Source organism: Lycium barbarum, chromosome 7 (genome assembly GCF_019175385.1).
Source record: "Lycium barbarum isolate Lr01 chromosome 7, ASM1917538v2, whole genome shotgun sequence".
NCBI classification, from domain to species: Eukaryota; Viridiplantae; Streptophyta; class Magnoliopsida; order Solanales; family Solanaceae; genus Lycium; species Lycium barbarum.
The window spans coordinates 64959481-64976302 of NC_083343.1; the positions used below are offsets into that span (position 1 = coordinate 64959481).

General features: G+C 42.3%; 1 long non-coding RNA gene across 1 annotated transcript; it reads right to left on the minus strand.

The window, feature by feature from the left end:
* Positions 1 to 11483: 11483 nt before the first annotated feature.
* Positions 11484 to 14862, minus strand: LOC132603461 (uncharacterized). Its single transcript, XR_009568320.1, has 2 exons — positions 14197 to 14862; positions 11484 to 12067 (listed from the first exon to the last, which is right to left on the minus strand). It is a non-coding gene; the product is annotated as an uncharacterized LOC132603461 (long non-coding RNA).
* Positions 14863 to 16822: the final 1960 nt, after the last annotated feature.

Here is a 16822-nt window from a genome sequence, read left to right on the forward strand (position 1 = left end):
AAAACCTCAAAAAACAAGACTTTTATAATCACCATCCACAAGCAGGGAAAGGGAACCAAAACAGCTCCACAGTTAACACCAAAAGTACTTCAAGATATATGCATATTTTTTACTCTTGTTATAAATTTGTAGCGGAGAATTTCTTATATCTTTCTTTCTTCTTTCTTTAGTTGGTAAGGTTTAGACATCAAACAACTTAATAATTTGAATGTATCAAGCATGTTTCGAAATGTTAAATTCACAAAATCTGAAATGAAAGTTGGCTTGCCATTAAGCAAGCTAGAAAAAGAGATGCAAAGGTGAGTTAATACATACCACTGAGATCGTGAAACCTTAACTAATTCACACCAAAAAAAAAAAAAATGGAATGCAAGTGTCATTCATCAAAATAAAGAGACGAAAATAAACCCCATTTCGCATAGACTAGTCCTTTCTAGAAAACTTCATTAAAGTGAAACCTAAAATGCAATGATCCATACTTACTTGTCACAACCCAAAAATTAGCATTAAATGGACAAGATAGCAGTACATGGACATAACCTCATTTAGCTATTCATTTAACCACCGGCAAATAAACTCACGAGCATACAACCACCTAATCAAATAACATTATCAACATTTAACTTAGACAGGAAAAGAAATGGTTCACAAGCTTTGTCCAAGACACGGGGAAACACTTAAAGAGTCATCTAGCTGGACACTTTTGAAAAATAATCAAAATAAACACTGAACCAATTGGACAGATGATGGAGTTCTATATAGATTTTAAGTCAAGAAACAGTCAAGAGAAGAACTTAAGCCAGTGAACTCTCGAATCAATACTTGATACACGACAAGGAATACACAAGATGAAGTTGATATTAGCTAATGAAAGGAAGCTGCTAACAAACTATACTAATGAGAAACCGAAGGGAAACATTCTAACTGAACTCCTTATTAAGCATTTGAAACCATTTGAAAATTCTACATTTTGAAATCATTGTAGGAACTCGAGCTCAAAAGTTACATTAAAACTGTTAATGGTGTTTACCTCGAATTTGGATAATCAATTGAATTTGTGAGTGAGGTATAAGTGAGGTATAGGATATGCGGTTATGCCTTGAATCTAGTTGATAGAGAAGAGAAATATATGAATATACTATGAAGAAGCAATTGATAATCGGTGATTTGCTATAGATTTGTGTATTTGCTATTATGTGAGTGTTGCTTGATTGAATAAATTTAAGAGATGAACACAAGAGTGGACCGAAATAAGATATTTGAGAGAGCCTTTATATAATTTTTGCTATTACAAGAGTTCTTAATATGAGGGAGTCAACCCCTTAAAAGTGGGCAATGGCCCTTATTTATAGTGTTGCCTCATGGGCTCCATACAATAAGAGAAAATTAAAATAAAGAAAAACTCTGACTTGGATTAGGTTGGGTTAGGTTGGCCGTACGGTCTGACACCCGTACGATTGGCAGTTGAGCATGGCAGGACGTTATCGACGCGTGGCAATCGCGCAACGGATCTCCCGGACCAACGGCCACGAATGAACGGACTAACGGCTACGACCAACGGATCAACGGCAACGGCCAACTCGGCCATGAGAAAACCGGATCAAATGATGCCCTTCCTTGGCTCCGGTCCAAACGTTCCTCCGGTTCAGAATGAAAGTCCTCGTGCATGTTCTTGTCCCCTTCTTCCTTCGGTTCCGGGTCTCACCGGTTTAGAGCGTGTCCGATTTTTACCGTATACAGCTAGTCCCCACACTTCCCAGATCGTAGATTTATCAGAGTAACGAGAAATGGATGCATCAAGAAATTGGCGACTCCGTTTGTCCGTTGTTATCTCCTCATTTTGGCGGGAACAGTTGCGTCACGTCCCCTTTTCTTCGGCCACGTGTCTTATTCCGGATGGTCAAATCTGACAACTGCCGTAACGCACGTCGCTTCAGGTCATTCCTCATTAATTATGGGACACGTGGCTCCCCCTGGTTGGCTGGCATCGGTAACCGATCCATTCCCATGCCTATATAAGGCTCTTCACCTCTCCATTCAAACATTTTCGACTCTTCCATTCACTTTCTCTCTTCTGAAGTTCTTCACTTCTCATCTTTCAACTCTCATTATTTGTTGATTCACTGTTTGCACTATGCAAAAAAAGGAAACGATTTTACCAACTTCTTCAATAGTTGCTCTTCTGTGTTGCTGCTTCTTCCTCACGTTTTCTGCCATTTTTGAATTCCCTGTCTGCTCCCTTACTCCACCTTTTAACTTTTCTTTCGAATTTTGCCAAGTATCCCTTCGTAATCTCCAAATGTCTGAGACCACTTCCCATGATATTCCCTCGGTTTCGTCTCAAGGAACCGAGCCTACTTCTCCACCTAAGGCAAAGAGCACCTTCGAGCCCGCCACCTCGGACATTATACCAGCCAAAACCAATTTCAACAAAGATTTTGAGGTCAAGAAACCTTCCCCGGTATCCGATAGAGGATTTGATATGAGACGGTATCCCTCGTCTATTACCGAGGAAAAACTCGACTTGGTCCGGGCTGATTGCGGGTGGGACACCCGTTCAGTCCAATTTTTTGCCCCCGGGCCAAGAAAATCAGTCACTGATCATCGGGAAGGTTTCTTGTATGTTTACACTTACCCATTCACTCTCAAGCTCGATCCCCCGGTCGATTCGGTCATCTTAGACATGTGCCAGACCTGTAACGTAACCTTGGCACAGATTGGTCCGATCGTTTGGAGGGTCGTGGTTTGCCTCCGGCTGTTGGCCAATAATGCTGGGAAGGAGCTCACACTGGCCCACTTGATGCATTTATATTCCCCGAGGTTGTTCCGGGGTGGCGTAATAAAACTTGCCAAGCGTAGCCGGAATCCATTTTTCTCAAAAATCGACGAAGATAGAGACAGGGGTTGGTTGGAGCGATATGTCCGGGTGCGGACCTCGGACCTCATTCCGGACAATTACATGCCTTTTCCGGAAAGGTGGAACAATAAGCGTAAGTTCGAACCCTTCTAATAATTGCCTCTGTATGTTTTGTCACACTTCAGTTCCACTTTCTCACTACTTGTCTTTTTATCTATATTAGTCGTGGGTTGGACTCCTCCGGTCGTCCGGAATCTCCACGACTGGGTTACTGCTCTCCTCAGCCAACATGCCCACGATGACCGGTCATGGGGTCACCTGTCACGCGGCCGGTGGGTCGCCTAGAACCACGGTAATACTTCGCTTCCATCTGTATTTGTCGCATCTTCTATCCTTCTGTAACACCTTCGCTTTTCAGGTTTACCTAAGGGCTCGGTGGATCCAAGGCCGGAGTCTTCAGCCGAACCCGCAACGTCGGCACCCGAGTTTGATTCGGCGGGTGCATCTCGCATCCTTGCTGCCGCCGCCAAGAGAAAAAGTCCCTCGGACAAAGGGCAGAAAACAAAGAAAAGGGCGAAGAGCGTCGTTAGGACTTTACGGGATGAAGCAGAGCCCGAGTTCCTCTCCGGAGTATCAGTGCGGCCCTTTCCGTGGCTCCTGTTCCGGAAGAGGGTATCACCGCTTCACCCCTTCCTTCAGCCGTAGAAGGACCTTTGATTCCGTCGTTACCCACAAGTGCGGAAGAAATTCTTTACCCGACTCCTCTAAGGTCGATTGATTTCGTCGACATTTCAGGTGAAGCTTCTTCCGAAGAAACCCCCCCTGCAAAGGGCAAGTAGATCTGGGGGGGCGGCTGCTGCTGAAGCTGATCAAAGAACCGAGCCTGCCCCCGAGAGCGAAGCTCCAACGGTCACCGGCCCGTTACCCGACTATGAGACTGCTGCAACTACGGAGCCCCCTGTCTTTGCTGAAGCTACTGAGGCCGCTCCAGGTTCTCCAACTCCGGCTTCAAGGCCGGATGAGTTTGAGGACATGTTCTCGACCACTCCACCTGCAACCGGCGAAGCCGCAAGTTTCGGACATCTCCAGATCCCTCAATTCACGAGGGCGGTTGGTCGGGCCACCGAGTCCGGTGCTAGGGATAGCTTGGTCCGAACCTTTCCAGCCCTAAGTGTGGAGCCAAGGAGGACGAGGTCGGCTTTGATCACCGTTCCTGAGGATTGCAGCTTTCTCTCTCGCCTGGTGGGCGTGGCGAGCTACCTGAGGCCTCTTATCTCAGACTTGGATAAACGAAAGATGAACGGGGTCTCTTGGAAGTGCCTCATCAATTAGGGTATGCACGCGGGCAATCGGGTAAGTTTTGTCAACTGTCCCTGCATGCTTTTCTTGAGAATTTTTGTCTCGTTTTATGAAAAGTGTTTGACTTGCTTCTTTTTGCAGAGTGTGGTGCTTGTTAACGAAGCCTTCGTCTGTGCCCAGCAAGAGGTGGACGATCTCAAGGGCCAACTGGATGCCCAAGGCCGGGAAACAGAGAAATATCTGCACCTTTTTCGGGAGAAGGAGGAGGAGCTGAACCGAGCAGTTTCTCTTTCCAACCTCTGACCCGAGCTCAATGCAACAAAGGCTGAAAATCGTCAATTGAAGGGTGAGCTGACCGAGATGGTTGAATACAACCGGAGTCTCGAAGCGGACAAGATCGGCCTTAGCCGCGATAACGCTCAATTTTCCTCGAGGCTTGATGAACTCGAAACCACCATTTCTCAACTCCGGGGGGAGCTGGATTCGGTGAAGTCTGATGCTACGAGCTTGGCAGAGAGGAACCGGCTGCTCGAATCTGAGAGTACCTAGTACCAAGAGCGCATGAGGGTGTTTGAGGAGAAGGCGGAGAAGAGGGCCCAAATATGCGATGATCTGAAAACCGAGCTTAAGGAGACGGCCGATGCTAATGACGCCCTCAAGGCCGAGCTCGAGTCGGCCATCCACATGCAAGATGTCCTCGGAGAGGCTCGGGATGTTCTGGCGGCAAAGTTAGCCCAGGCCGAGGCTGATTTGGAGGAGGCTCTAAAGAGCGTGGAGGCCGCCGAGGCTCATGCCACTATCGCTGCCGAGTACGAAAAATGGAAGTCTCGGAGGATCACTCTTGAGCAAGCCGAGCATGGCTTTACGGATCTTCCGGCCCTTATTCTAGAGGATAAAAGAGTCGAGGAAGAGGCTAAGGCTAAGGGTGCCCTCGGTGATGACTCCGATGACTCTGAGCGGACAGTGTCCGAACACTCCGGCTCCAGCCATTCCGGATAGGCTAGGGCCTGTACTTAGCCTTTTTATTTTTTGCTTCGTAGTGGACTCCGATGTAAAATCCTTTGTATAAATAGAACATGTATTTTCCTTGATTCTTTTCTTCGAATGAATGTTTATTATGATTTTCGCCCGAATTGTCGGTTCGTTTTTAAGGAGTCACAATTTCTGACTGTGCCTATTTATCGGCTTTTCTCCTCCTCCGGTATATGCCGTCCGGGAATTTTGTGGAGTGTTTTCCCATGGGACTTATCTTACGCTTTTGTGAATTTGGATGTCTCTGAATCACGACGGGCGTTGTTAGGGCCGGTATTTTCGGCTATTTTTAGGGCCGGTATATTTCGGACACCTGAGTCTCAGCCTTAGCCGGATTTTGATGTAAAAGTTCCTGTTTGTGGAGTTAACGATTTTGGCTCGGTTCGCTATGACCTTGTTGCCTTTGTCGAATTTCGACCGTAGTAGGGGTATAGTGTGTATGAATGAAATAGTGCCGAAATACGGCGGTTATCACTGGGGTGAACTGTTTTAACAGGAAGACATCCGAGATATCGTTTATCCAAACTTTCGATAATTTTTGCATTGCAAGTGTTTGTGTACATGAGAATGAATTTTTCCCTTCCGCTTTTGCCGTAGTAAATACTAAATGGACACAATCCTCGTTTGACTCCCCGGTAGTATAGTTGAACCGGAGAGTGGGTTCACCAACTTCTACGGGAATAAGGGCTTCAGCCCCGTAGAACAACGAGAAAGGAGTTTCTCCCGTACTTGATTTTGATGTGGTTCTGTATGCCCACAACACCTCCGTAATATTTCCCTCCAGTGATGCTTTGACGCTTCAAGTGTTTTCCTCAGATTTTTGATTATTATGTTGTTCGTGGATTCCGCCTGTCCGTTTGCACACGGGTGATACGGGGTCGATACAATTTTCTTGATCTTCAATCCCTCGAGAAAATCATTGACTTTGCCACCCACGAACTGGGGTCCGTTATCACAGGTTATCTCAGCAGGGATGCCGAAGCGACAAATGATGTGGTCCCATATGAAGTCAATGACTTCCTTCTCTCTGATTTTTTCAAAGGCCTGCACTTCAACCCACTTAGAGAAATAATCAGTCATAAACAGAATGAAACGGGCTTTACTTGGTGCCCATGGTAACGGACCGACAATGTCCATTCCCCACTTCATGAAAGGCCAAGGTGAAACCACCGAATGCAACAACTCCTCGGGCTGGTGAATCATCGGAGCATGTCTCTGACACCCGTCACATTTCCAGATGAAATTTTTCGAGTCTTCGTTCATCCGGTTCCAGTAATAACCGGCCCTGATGATCTTTCGGACCAGAGCTTCAGCACCGGAATGGTTGCCACAGGTTCCTTCGTGCACCTCTCTCAACACATAATCCATCTCTCCGGGACCCAAACACTTATCCAGGGGGCCGAAGAAAGATCGTCGATACAATTGGCCGTCTACCAAGCAGAAACGCGCAGCTTTGGTCCTTAATGACCGTGATTATTTTGGGTCATTTGGGAGCTTTCCATCACGCAAGTAGTCGATGTACTTGTTTCACCAATCCCAAGTTAAACCTATTGTGTTTATTTCGGCATGTCCGTTTTCTATCGCCGTGTTCAAGAAGTGCACCGTAGTCCCGGGGTTGATTTCTTCCCCTTCGACCGAGGATCCCAAATTTGCCAATGCATCGGCTTCGTTGTTCTGCTCCCTCGGTATATGCTGCATGGTCCATTCTTTAAACCGATGTAGTATCACTTGGATTTTTTCAAGATACCTCTGCATCCGTTCGTCCTTAACCTCGAAGACGTTTTTCACCAGGTTTACGACCAAGAGCGAATCGCACTTTGCCTCGATTATTTTGGCCCCCATACTTCAGGCTAATTCCAAACTTGCAATCATAGCCTCATACTCGACTTCATTTTTAGTCAATTTAGCGGTTCTAATAGACTGTCGAACGGCGTCCCCGGCCGGGGTTCTAAGGACGATTCCTAGCCCAGAACCTTTGAGGTTCGAGGTTCCGTCCGTATGTAGCGACCAAATACCCGAGGCTTTTCCTGAGGTTAGCAGAAGCTCTTTCTCAACCTCGGGGACCATAGCCGGGGTGAAATCTGCCACAAAATCAGCCAAGATCTGGGACTTGAAGGCCGTTCGAGGTTTGTACTCGATAGCATATCCGCTAATTTTGACGGCCCACTTAGTTAGTCTACCTGATAATTCCGGTTTATGCATGATGTTTTTCAGGGGGTAAGTAGTTACTACACATATTGGATGGCATTGAAAGTAGGGCTTGAGCTTTCTAGAAGCACTTACCAGTGCCAATGACAATTTTTCCAAGTGGGGATAACGGGTCTCCGCATCCCCCAAAGTTCTACTTACGTAATAGATAGGGAATTGCGTACCTGATTCTTCTCGGACCAGAACGCCACTTACCGCCACCTCGGAGACAGCAAGGTAGAGAAAAAGTGGCTCGTCTGCCTTTGGTGTGTGCAACAGTGGGGGGCTAGACAAGTATCTCTTCAATTCTAGTAAAGCTCTTTGGTACTCCGGTGTCCAAACGAAGTCGTTCTTCTTCCTTAGTAAGGAGAAGAAACGATGACTCTTGTCCGAGGACCTCGATATGAAATGACTCAACGCCGCTATCCTTCCGGTGAGCCTCTGTACTCCTTTGATGTTATTCACCACCTCGATATCCTCGATGGCCTTGATCTTGTCCGGGTTGATTTCGATCCCCCGATTTGACACCATGAAACCCAGAAATTTGCCGGACCTTACCCCGAAGGCACATTTTTCCGGGTTGAGCTTCATGTTATACTTGCGAAGTACGTCGAAGGTTTCCTGCAAATGTTTTAAATGGTCCTCTGTTTCCAGGGACTTGACCACCATGTCGTCAATATAAACTTCTATTGTTTTCCCTATTTGTTCTTCGAACATCTCATTAACTAGGCGTTGGTAAGTTGCACTGGCATTTTTTAGTCCAAAAGTCATGACATTATAACAGTAAGTCCCATATCGGGTGATGAAGGATGTTTTCTCTTGATCCTCCGGGTGCATCCGAATCTGGTTATACCCGGAGTAGGCATCGAGAAAACTTAACATCTCATACCCGGCCGTCGCATCGATCATTCTATCGATGTGAGGCAACGGGAATAAATCCTTCGGGCATGCTTTATTTAAATCCTTGTAATCAACACACATTCGAAATTTATTATCTTTCTTGGGCACCACTACCACGTTAGCTAGCCAGTCCGGGTACTTTACCTCCCGGATAGAACCTATTTTTAAAAGATTTGTTACCTCGTCTTTTACGAAGGCGTGTTTTGCTTCCGCTATGGGCCTTCTCTTCTGCTTTACCGGGGGAAACTTCCCGTCTAAACTGAGCTTGTGAGTTGCTACTTCCAGTGATATACCTGTCATATCTATATGGGACCATGCGAAGCAATCTGCGTTAGCTCAAAGAAATTCGATTAACTTGTTCCTGAGCTCCGAGGTTAACCCCGTGCCCAGGTATACCTTTTTATCCGGTAGGTATTCGAACAAGATGATCTGCTCCAACTCCTCTACTGTCGACTTGGTTGCATCCGAGTCATCCGGCATGACGAATGATCTGGGTACATCGAAATCGTCCTCTTCATACCCCGGGTCCAAACTCGTGTGCTTTGATTGTTATTTGGTGTTCGCTCCTTCGGTTGGATCCGCTTCCTCGTGAACTGATTTTTTGGGGTTGGCTTCCTCGACCGCGAACATCTCCCTTGCAGCGGGTTGTTCACCTCGGATGGTTTTTATCCCTTCTGGGGTTGGGAATTTCAGCAGCTGATCCAATGTTGAGGGCACGACCCTCATGCTATGTATCCAAGGTCTACCCAGTAATGCATTATACTTCATGTCCCCTTCGATTACATAGAACACCGTTTGCTGGAAAGTGCCATCGATGTTCACCGGCAATGAGATCTCCCTCTTTGTGGTTTCGCTCGCCATGTTGAACCCGCTGAGTACCCGGGCTACCGGTACGATCTGATCGAACAGCCCTAGCTGTTCGACCACTCTCCACCGGATGATGTTGGCCGAGCTACCTGGGTCAATCAAAATACGTTTAACCTGAGTTTTAAAGATAAGTACAGAAATTACCAATGCATCATTGTGCGATTGAATGATGCCTTCTGCATCCTCGTTGCTGAAAGAGATGGAACCTTCGGGTAAATAATCCCGGCTGCACTTTTCGCGAACAACAGAAACCTTGGCCCGTTTCATCACCGGCCCTCGAGGGGCCTCGGTACCCCTAACTATCATGTTGATTATATGCTGGGGTTCTACTGGCTCGGCCCTTCGATGAGCCTCCTTTTCCTTGTAGTGTCTTTTGGCTCGTCCACTCAGCAATTCTCGGAGATGACCATTCTTCAGTAACCGGGATACCTCCTCTCTTAGCTGGTGACAATCTTCGGTTATGTGACCATGGGTTCCATGGTATTCACACACCATGCTCGGGTCCCATTGGCCCAGATCCGACCTTAGAGGTCTTGGCCATCTTACATCCGGGACACGGCCAATAGCTGAGACGAGGCCTGAGGTACTGACGTTGAAGTTGTACTCCGATATCTTTGGTAAATCCTTGTTGCCGGCAGAGCTTCTGACATCGCTCCTGAATGAGAGACCCCGACTGTTCGACGGGCGTTCGACCCGTTTATTACCCCTACCTGAGAAATGGCTTGGGCTGGTCCTTGATTTCTCCGACCTAAAGCTTGGCTTCTCCGAATGGGAGTATGGCCGATACCTTTCCCTCGACGATTCGGCCTTCGTTTCGTAACCTTTCCTTGGTCTCTTAAAACTTTTGTTCACATTTATCGGCTCCGGGGGAAGCTCGAATTGATCATCCTCCACCCGAATCTTCGACTCGTATCGGTTATGGACATCAGCCCATGTCACAGCCGCGTACACCAGCAAGCTTTCCTTTAATTTGAACAAAGTCGTTGAGCTCTGAACATTGAGCCCCTTTGTGAAAGCTTGTGCAGCCCATTCTTTTGGAACCGGGGGAGTTCCATCCGTTCCCTTTGGAATCGGTTGACGAATTCACGCAGTAACTCGTCGTCTCTTTGGGCTATACGGAAAATGTCGGCCTTATGGGCCTGCACCTTTTTGGCACCGGCGTGAGCTTTGATGAAGGCAACGGCGAGCATTTCTAAAAAGGTGATCGAATGCTCGGGCAGGTGGTCGAACCATGTTAATGCTCTTTTTGACAGAGTTTCCCCGAACTTTTTCAACAATACCGATTCAATTTCATCGTCCTCCATATCATTGCCTTTTATAGCGCATGTGTATGAGGTCACGTGTTCGTGTGGGTCCATTGTGCCGACATATTTCTCGATATCCGGCATCTTGAACCTCTTCGGGATTAGTTTTGGAGCTGCACTTGGAGGAAAAGGCCTTTGGATGTACCTCTTCGAATCCGGCCCTTTCAGTAAAGGCGGAGCCCCCGGGATTTGGTCTACCTGAGAGTTTTATGTTTTCACCCTCTTCTCGGTCGAGTCTACCCGTTTTGCCAAAGTTTCGAGCATTCTCAGAACCTCGGTGGAGGACAATAGCTCCGGACCCATCGCTCTCAATCATCCGTGCCTCATCTCTTCTGGGTTCAGCAACACCCTTTGCCTCCTCCGAGGTCGTTTTATCCCCTCCGTTTTGCAACCGGGCTATTGCGATTCCCTGCTCGGCAATCGCCGCTCTCTTTTCCTGCAACGTTTCAAAGATTAAACGTAAGTCAACGTTATCATTCGGGGTATCTGGTTCTTTCCGGCCCTGAGTCCGGGACAAAGTAATCGAATTGTGCGTATTTAAAGGGTCGGTAGCCGGTTGGGCAGCATTCTCCTGGTCCACGGTGTTTTGATGGTTGAGGCCCTCTCTCGAATTAACGGGGTTAGGATTAGCGGGGTTTGGTAATCCTCGTGGACCGGTGCCTTCGTTTTCGGCCACGATCTCATTGTTGTTGACGTGACCGGATTGCCCACTGTCAGCCATTTAGTCCGTTCTTTCAGTGACGAACAGAAGATGTTTTCGTTTTTTATGGGTAAGGTAGAGATCAAGATAAAAGACCACTATTATCCTAGCCCCACGGTGGGCGCCAAACTGTTTACCCCGAATTTGGATAATCAATTGAATTTGTGAGTGAGGTATAGGATATGTGGTTATGCCTTGAATCTAGTTGATAGAGAAGAGAAATATATGAATATACTATGAAGAAGCAATTGATAGTCGGTGATTTGCTATAGATTTGTGTATTTGCTAATATGTCAGTGTTGCTTGATTGAATAAATTTAAGAGATGAACACAAGAGTGGACCGAAATCAGATATTTGAGAGAGAGTTTATATAATTTTTGCTATTACAAGAGTTCTTGATATGAGGGAGCCAACCCCTTAAAAGTGGGCAATGACCCTTATTTATAGTGTTACCTCATGGGCTCCATACAATAAGAGAAAACTAAAAATAAAGAAAAACTCTGGATTAGGTTGGATTAGGTTGGCCGTACGGTCTGACACCCGTACGATTGACAGTTGAGCATGGCAGGACGTAATCGACGCGTGGCAATCGTGCAACGGATCTCGCAGACCAACGGCCATGAATGAACGGACTAACGGCTACGACCAAACGGACCAACGGCAACGGCCAACTCGGCCATGAGGAAACCGGATCAAATGATGCCCTTCCTTGGCTCCGGTCCAAGCGTTCCTCCCGTTCAGAATGAAAGTCCTCATGCATGTTCTTGTCCCCTTCTTCCTTCGGTTCCGGGTCTCACCGGTTTAGCACGTGTCCGATTTTTACCGTATACAAATGGGACAAAGACACATATAAGTTCAACGATTAACAATCAACTCATTTAAGGACAACACAAAGTAGGAGTTATGCTTAATCTACATACCTGGACAAAATACATACAGAGATTTAAGCTAAAACTCGAAGAGAAAATCTAATATAATCTCAAGGTTAACTAGTTACAGCCATGAGCTTTCCCAACAACATTGGATACTACTACACTAATGAAATAAATCAGGTTCTGGAAAGTTTTTGGATTGAGATTGCTTCTTAAGGGAAAAAGCTCAATCATTTGCAAAAAGATCTTTAGTAAAACAGAGATGATTAGAACTTGACTCAGGAAAACAATTACCATTTAACTAGAGTAAAATTTAGAAATAACACTTACTTGGCTAAGGAGGAGGGAGTCTTTGAAAGTAGGCTCAAACAAGATAAAGCAACAGTTATATTCTAGCTAAAAAGAAAATCAGTGACAGTTCCACATTATATTTTAAAAAATTGAATGGAAAAATGAGTATTAAGAAAGACGTTTTAGCTAATACTATCACATAAAGATAGTCGGCTTACTCATATTGAAAGCAAAAAGAAAATAAACCAGGCAGCAATTATTTAAACCGACTTAAGTTATATATATATATATATATATATATATATATATATATATATATATATATATATATATATATATATATATATATTAACTAAACGAAAAAGCACTCAGATTCTATCCCTCTTGGAGTAATTACTACCCTAGTAATTACACAGTATTGTTATTACAACGACCTGTTTGTTTGTCATAATGTAATTACAGTGTAATTACAAGCGTGCTGTTTAGTCGTACAAGTGTAATTACACAGTTAGTTTAATTGAAAAATAAAATTTAATTATAAAAAATTTAAAATTAATATTTAAAAAATATGTGCCTTTATAAATGATATTAAATTAGTTATTTAATAATACATTGTTTCTTGAAAATATGTTAATTAATAATCATATATTTGTAACTAATATTGTAAAAAATAATTGATATATAATTTCAAATTAATAATATTTTAATTTTAATTGACTATAAAACTTAAAAGCATTCCTTTTTTGTGAGAACATCATGGGATTGGATGTTTGACAAAAAAGAATATCTATAAATATAATGCCATACTATTCAATGGGTAAAAATAAAAAAAAATAAAAAAATAACAAGTTAATAGTACTAAAGCAAATATTTTTAAAATCGAAAATATAACCTAAATTCAAAATTCAAAAGAATTTTTTTTAACATAATACTCTTATGTTTCCAACGTTACATAAGTAAGTTTCAACGTAACATAAATAAATACTCCTATAATTCAAAAGAAAGGGAAAATATAAGTCTATAATCTCATTTACAGCGAAATTCTACTTTAATAACGTCACTTATTATATGCCAAGTTTGTTAATGACTCATTCTTTCTAATATTAAGAGATGTAGTTTCAAAAATTAGAATATTAACACGATTATGCTAAATGAATAAAATAAAAAAATAAAAAATATAAGCAATTACATGGAACCACAAGAAGTAAAGGTTGGGAATGAGAAGAAAGGAAATGAAACATAAATTCTATAAAAAGAAAAATATATTTTAAAAAATACAAATAATGAAAAAGTAAATATAAAAAATAAATTAAATAATAGAAATAAAAAATAGATTAGAAAAGAAAAGAAATTAAAATAAAATAAAATAATAGAAATAAAAAATAAATTAAAAAGGAAAATAAATTAAAAAGAAATAAACTAAAAACTAACCTTGTAATTACAGGGTGTAATTACACCAAATTCTCAGCCCCCCTTGAGAATTGGAGAGTGTAATTACACCCTCTCAATTACACCAAATTCCCACCTAATTGTGTAATTACCTGGTCAAACAAACAGGCCAAACTGTGTAATTACACCCAATTCCAATTACCTGGGTGGCTTTCCAAACAGCCCTAGAACTATGAGAGAAGGAAAGGGAATCATACTTAAACGACTAAAAACACCCATAAAAGCACATAAATGAAAAGAACAGGGATAGATTTCATATCCCGTGCTAATACAACAACCAAAGTAAAGCTAAAACACCCACAAAATCGTATCGACTAACTCATGCTAGAATTAAACAACCAAACATGCTGTAACTTAAAACACAAAAACAAACTAAAGATTAAACACAGAGAACAGAACTGAAAATGAACATAAACTAAATTGAGAAAGAAAATTACTTGTTGTAGTGCAGCTGGGACGACGAGAACGACAGTGCTTCCTTTCACTCACAATTTGAACGCTTCACTTTGAGCCAATGAAGAGAAATCAAAGGTGAGAAAAAGAGAGTGATTTCTGAAGGGTGTCAAAACGTACTCTGGAATGAGGAATTAGGGTTCTATTTATAGAGCCCCAAAACTTAGGGTTTGGACAAGAAAGAACGATGTGGGACTGGTTCAAAATTTGAACTTTGGCTGTTGAATTGAAGAAAAATTTGAAGTCCAAAAATAGGACAAATACCATTAAGGTCTCGTCTGCCAATTTGTACTGGTTTTTCCATAGAGAGGATAAAGATAAAGAAAGATAAAGGAAAAGAGGGATTGTTACCGTTTTGATATTCAATTTGATGGAGAAATTGACAAATTTCAATAAAAATTTTGCCCAAAATGGTCGAGCAACTTCTGGGAGGGTGAAGACGTGTAGACCCATTGCTATATTTGGCCGGAGACAGCTCATTGTGAGCTTGATTTGCTGGCAGAGGCGTGGAGGAGCCTTAGGGTTCGTTTGGATACGTTGTGGTTCTTCTTTTGTGAAAATGAGAAGGATGAAGATCTGGGGTGATGGGCCGGGTTTAGTACATACTTGAGCTGGATTTGAGGTTGGGCTAGCTGGATTGGGCTTATAGTCTGAAAAGGGATGAGAGGGCTATCTTTTTGGAGTGTTAAATGGCTAGCAAAGGAATTTAATAAATAGCCAATTTCAACTCAAATTAATTTCCAAATTGAGATAAATAATCATTCAATTAACTAATTAAGCTTCTTGAGTTAACAAAGTAAAATACCTATTTTGCAAATACGAACTAATTATAGTAACTAAGTCGTGAATGACTTAAAAACGACAAACTAAATACATACTCAATTAAACACTTGTTTCTTTTTTGTATAAATTGATTTTTCAAATTAGTAAAATAGACATAACTAGTACTTAAAATAATACATAATATATGTTAGAGTATTTTGCCCAGTGAAATGGCAAAATAACACCAAAACCAGTTAAGAAAATATTTTTTGACTTTATAAATAGTTATTTCTCTTTATTTGAAATTCAAGAAGCTTGACTAGTTAATTTAAAAATATGGAGGACCAAAATTGGGTGTCAACAAGTCTAATTCAAACTCAAATGTAAAAGACGATAACTCATTACATCAATCAGTATGAGTTAATGTTCACCGTATATATAGCATCTCAACTACATAGTTAAATGAGTTCACCACTCTCACGAGAAACACAAATCAAATGCAAGATTAAATTCCCCTCCTTATTTATCTTTAGTTTTGGTGTTTAACTGTATTTACTTTCCGATATTAAAGTTTATATAATTGGGCTAATAATGGTAGCGTATAGCTTGCAAACTTCATGTTCGATTCGAACATTCAGTATTCAATTAGTTGAGGTGTGAAAATGAAAACTAAAGCCAACTTCAAGGGGCCGTATGTGAATTTGGCTTTAATAAATGTTAGAACCACCAACACGATGCAAATAACTGAAATTCTATGTCATCCATTTTAGCTCAAAGGCCCATATAAATTGTTTGGACAACAAAGAAATTAATACAGTACTATGGAATTAATGGTCTGGTCACCATTAATAGGATTTGAAAATGTTGGGTTGATGTTTCTTTTTCTATTATGCAATCTAATGGGCGTTGTCCACTTTTGGCTGTAGATTGGTAATCATCTGAAATGCAGCCGACTCGCATACTTCAGAGGGGCTGGGCAGCAGATCATTCTCACAAGAGCAAAGAAATTTAGGCCCCTTTACAGTAACTATAGCATGAAATCCACCAATGAGAAAGTGAACACAAAAGATTAGTTGAATCTGGAATTTTAAGGAATGAATACCATTAAATGTCATAAAAGTAGATTCTATAAGGTTGTGAGCAGCCAAAATTGAAAATTTCGGGTTTCCTTTTTATCACGGGAAACTGTGTTTCAGATAACAAATAGGTATTACTAGCTTGTCCAACAGATGAAACCCCCTTCAATGCAGTATGTTCAGTAGCACAGCATTCATGGAAAAATAGAACAAAATATTAGGAAGTTCACAGAACCAACAACAACATATCCAGTGTAATCCCACAAGTGGGGTCTGGGGAGGGTAGGATGTACGCAGATCTTATCTCACTTAAATGGTTAGAATTTGATACTTATGCATAAGTTGTACAATATATAGGATTACAAAGATATGGGAAGATATTTACAATCACAAAGAATATGCTACTACAATCCCACAGAATATTTTAATTGATTTATACTTTAAAAACTGATCTACACCTAAAAGGAAAGCCAACAAATTTCCCTAAATAATGCTATCACTCCCCCTCAAGATGGAGCATAAATGTCATGTACGCCCATTTTGACAAGTGAGTTATTAAAGGCTTGTCTGGATACAACTGTCACGACCCAACTAGAGGGCCATGACGGGTACCTGGAACTAGCCTACCGAGCACCATCTAGCATACTCCTTCTCCTTTATCTCGGTGGACCATACATCTAACTCTCAACTAATACCACATGCATGAAAGTAAATTCTCAAATGAAACTCATTATACGATAACCATTAATTTCATCTCATTTACTTGTATACA